The sequence below is a fragment of the Myotis brandtii genome, unplaced genomic scaffold, assembly GCF_000412655.1.
Source record: "Myotis brandtii unplaced genomic scaffold, ASM41265v1 scaffold103, whole genome shotgun sequence".
NCBI lineage: Eukaryota > Metazoa > Chordata > Mammalia > Chiroptera > Vespertilionidae > Myotis > Myotis brandtii.
The window spans coordinates 1863303-1868196 of record NW_005353460.1 but is presented as its reverse complement, the minus strand read 5'-3'; the positions used below and the strand labels follow the sequence as shown (position 1 = coordinate 1868196).

Sequence of the window (4894 nt, the reverse complement as noted above, 5' to 3'; positions counted from 1 at the left end):
CCCCCCCCCCCCCCCGTTCCTTACCATTATGTCCAACCTCTGCTGTGAATACCGCTGTCTGCCGTGACCACCAATATTTAAGTTCTGTAACCTCAGAGCCTCTACTGGGTTCTTAACATTCTTCAGTTGTCTCATGTTGCAGACAAAGTGCCTTACACATATCAAGGTGTAATGTAAATCTGATCACTCTGGGTAGGGCCAGACATAGGTCCGCTATTCCTCCTTACAAGGGCTCACAGAGGCACCTAACTAATGAGAACTATGTTGAAGAAAGTTCCCATCTTCTTGGATTTGGGGAAACTGGGGCCTCATCTCTCATAAGAATAAAAGGTTTGGGCCTCCTGTGACTTCATCCTCCCGCCCCACATGACACCCGTGGCTAGTAGGAGACACAGAGATTTAGAATCAAGAACTCAGATCTGATCTGATGTACCCAAGGCAAAACTGCCTGCTTGATGACTGTGGCAGGTTTCTGGCGAGTCCTGTCATAAGCAGAATGCTGCATCCTGATGGCTAGTTAGGGATGACAAAGCTGTGGTATTTGGGAGGAAAGTAGGAAGGGAAAGGGACTTGTGGGGCCCTATTAACATTTGTCATGTTCTTAGACTTGAGAACACCGTGGGAAACACCATCCCCACCTCTCTGTCTTGCTACATAGATGCTTCCTTGAGGATTATTAAAAAGTGTGGGTCCCCGATCTAGATTCCTTTGAGGGGATAGAGAGACTTCATTAGAGAAGCACATGGGATTGCTGTATGACTCCCTTTCGCTCACACTGAAGGGGTACCCATCCAGCCTGCACAGCCTTCCATGGGCAAATTGCCACCTGCACTGTCCCAGGAACCTGCCTCAGGGCCAGAGGCCTCCTCAGCCTCAGATTCACGCAGCTAAGCAGGAGTCTTTGTTTTCTCCTGTTTTCTGGAGAGTTCTCTAAGGCATTGGCAGCCTTCATCCTCTAAGGATGTTCAAGTCAAGCCCTAGCCCTAACCCTCAACTCCCTGCTGCCAGTGAAGATAATAGTGACTCTGTGTTGTGCGCCTCGAAGCACAATGCACCTTTTTTCCACAGTGCACTTTGAACACATGGCACCTAGAGCCTGTGAGAGCGAATTTGACTCACGCCAAACATTTTCAGCCTCCTACTAGGTCACCATGGAATCCAGATACCAAATGTCCTCCAGCTTCCATTCCCCATCTCATCTCTCAGGAAACAAGACGCACAATGCGAGTCCTTTGGTCTGCACTTCCCTCCCAGTATCCCTCTTGCAATTAATCAGGTTCTCTAAGATTTGGAACGCTGGTTTCAAGTGGCTGAGCAATAAACTGCTTTCTTTCCTTCATCTTTCATGGCCAGCCTAATAAAGGTGTCAATTAGCTCCTTTCTTGTTAGCTAATGTATAACAACAGTATAGCCCTGGACCATCAGTCTTGACCAGAGAAAGGCCAGCTCAGAGGAGCCGGAGCCACAGATGCAAGGGCCTTTCAGTGAGGGCATCAATGGGGAGACTGGAAAGACCAAAAGAGAATGGAGAGTAGTGACTGGATTGCTGTGGCTACCAGTGAGCAGTGATGCCCTCACATCTGCCACCTTACACAGGGATTCCCTAAGGTCAGGACCTCAGCTCTGGGTGGTGACACAGGTGGGTAAGGCCTGGTAAACCAGTGGTTGGTTACCTTTCCATCTCCTCCCAGAAGAAAGTGCGTTACCCTTGCTTTGTAAATGGAGACTTTGACATCTAAGAGCACTGTTAGCCATGAAAAAATTCACTGTAGCCCAAAGGCCCTAGGCTGATCTTTTAGTTCCTCTAAAAATTAGCCTTTGCCAGATGCTCAATTCAATTCAAGACCCATTAGGCATTTCCTGTTTCTGACTTTGTTGGGCACCGTGGGAAAATTATAATAGTCAATTCTGCTCTGAGTTGCTTACGCTGTTTCTTCAGAGAGGTGAGACATGGACACTTTTTGCAGGAAACAATACACCCAACTATCCATCAACCAGTGAATGAATAAACGAAATGTGGCATATCCACATAATGAAATATTATTCAGCCATTAAAAACAATGAAATACTGAGCCATGTAATAGCACAGAAGAACCTTCAAAACATGCTAAATGAAAGAAGCTATCACAAAAGACCATACATTGTATGATTTCATTGACATGCAATATCCAGTATAGGCACATCTATAGAGCATATCAGTGGTTGCTTAAACTGAGGGAGAGATAGTGACTGCTAACGGGTATAGGGTTTCTTTTTGGGATGATAAAAATGTTCTAAAATTAATTTAGTATATCCATAACTATGGATATACTAAAAAGCATTGAATTATACAGGGGTGGGCAGAAGTAGGTTTACAGTTGTGAGTGTGAAAAAGTTTATTCTTATATTATTATTTATTTATTATTGTATTATTTGTCATACGAGCAACTGTAAACCTACTTTTTCCCACCCCTGTATGATCTAAATGGGTGAATTTTATGGTATATGGATTATATCTCAATAAAGGTGTTTACAAAAGAAACCATATAAGATGATATGCAATTAAGTGCAATTTTGTTCGGTTCAGAGAGTACCTGTTTTACAGAAAATTAGGGTTGGGACACTAGTGCCAACAGAAGGCTTCCTGGATGTCTTTGATGATGCGCTTTGAGTAGGGTAGAGTAGGAGGACTCTAGAGAGATGGCTGACAGGCTTGAGCAGAAGTAAGTTTTGTTGTGGGGGGAGAATGCACTTGGTAAAGAGAACAGCCAGACCTGGAGTGGAAGGTAGGGAAAAGAAGGTTGCATGGAGAGGTGGGAATAGATTGTGAGGAACCTTGGATATCAAGCAGGGCTTTAGATTTTATCCTCTATACACAGTGTAAACTTAAAAAAAAAATTTCATTTATTGATTTTAGAGAGAGAAGGAATGGGAGAGAGAGAGAAAGAGAGAGAAAGAGAGAGAAACATTGATTTGTCATTCCCCTTATTTATGCATTCATTGGTTGCTTCTTATTTGTCCCCTGACCCACAACCTTGGCATATGAGGACAATGCTCTAACCCCGTGGCCGGCAAACTGCGGCTCGCGAGCCACATGCAGCTCTTTGGCCCCTTGAGTGTGGCTCTTCCTAAGCCTTAGGAGTACCCTAATTAAGTTAATAACAATGTACCTACCTATATAGTTTAAGTTTAAAAAATTCGGCTCTCAAAAGAAATTTCAATCGTTGTACTGTTGATATTTGGCTCTGTTGACTAATGAGTTTGCCAACCACTGCTCTAACCCACTGAGCTACCCGGCCAGGGCCCCACAATGTAGGATCTTAATTAGGAGCATAATAGACATAGTGCACCAAGGCCTGGAGCATCAGGGTGAGTTTGAACTCCGGGGGCAAGAAAAAGAAAGCAGGTTTGGAGGCTTTTTGTAGATCATGCAGAAGAGGTTTGTTTGCACATCCTGGTTGGGATGAGTGGGAAGTTAGGAATCCAAGCTGGAATCAGCCAGAGCCAGTCTCAGCAGGGCCAGGTCCCTTTCCTGCTTCCTCTTGGGGACATGCCCATGTTCTCCTTGGTACCTTTTTGTCTCTGGGGCCTGTCAAAATAGGCTGTGATGCCAGCGACTAAGAATTTGAGTTGACCGAGTTTACTGTTTGACCAACGGCCGGTACAGATCACGAGCTGCAAAATGTTTAATCTGTGAGGTCACTGAAGGGAAATGAGATTGGATCAATAGGAGTGTCTGCTGTTTCCTTAAGGGTCAAGTCTGAACTGCTTTTCTTCTACTTTCTTTTGGCAAAACCACAAACCATTAAAAATGGAAAGAATCACATTTTTTTTTTAGGACCCACAAAAGCTTATTTTTAATCAGTTGTGTGGTCTGCTCACCTTTGTGGTTGGTGTTCTTCTTGACCCGATTCACAAAAATAAATGAATGCTAACCTAGTGGTTTCCAAACCCTTTCAAAGCAACACCCCCCTTTTGATGACTCAGTATTTACCCAATATTTAAGATAGAGCCCTTGGGTTGCAGCCTTGGCACCAAAGCCTGCTTTGAGGCCCCACTGAGGAAAATTGCTCCCTGGTGCCACCTGTCTTCTTCATTCGCAAGGTTTCTAGTGGACACCTGTTTAGCACTTCAGGATGAGTTCTCTAAAATGAGGGTGGTGAAGGAGGAAAGGGAACTTACAAAGGAAGGCAATGAAGGGACAGTGTGGCTGTGAATGTGTCATTCTTGCATTATCCAGCAGGCATTTATTGGGCAATTCTTGTGTGCCAGGCGCCATACTAGGTGTTGGGGATTTAAAGGTAAATATGTCACGTCCCTACCCTCACAACTCAGTTGAAAAAGGGGCTTTTCTTCAGTGTGACAGATGTGATGGGAGGGCCCCTGACCCCAACAGAGTCGGAAAAGGCTTTGGGACAGAGTTACCAGCTGGGCTGAGACCTGGAGGGTGAGTGAACAGAACTAGGTAGAGACATGAGCCCTGCAGGGAGAGGGGGGTGTGAAGAGTCCCCGGTGTGAGCCTCTGATGGTGAACCGTGGTGAGAAATAAGGCTTCCCCAAACAGTGGAGACTAATTCAGGTGGTAGATCTGAGCTGCAACCAGCACTTTTTTGGTGGGGTGGACACTTGCAGAAGACGCCAGGAGCACACCTGCAGCTCTTAAAGGGAAATGGAATCTGCATTTCCCCCTGGTTAGTGAAGAGGGGGGTGCTCAGGAGATGGGGAACTGCCCGGCATGGTGGACTCCTAGGTGTGTCTAGCTTTAGGCTCTCTTGTCAGTGTGAGTGTGGAGCTGTTGGTGAGAGAGATGGGTGTATGGACAGGATCCCATCAGATCTTGGGAGTTGTGAACCACATGGGCTCCAGGGAAAGGGAGGTGAGGGAGACTGGACATGTGTGTCGGGGGAGGGGAGGA

At 45.7% G+C, this 4894-nt stretch overlaps 1 protein-coding gene across 5 annotated transcripts in view; it reads left to right on the top strand.

The window, feature by feature from the left end:
- The window catches only part of FGFR1 (fibroblast growth factor receptor 1), a 39170-nt gene that overhangs the window by 18102 nt on the left and 16174 nt on the right, over window positions 1-4894 (top strand). The window lies entirely within an intron of this gene.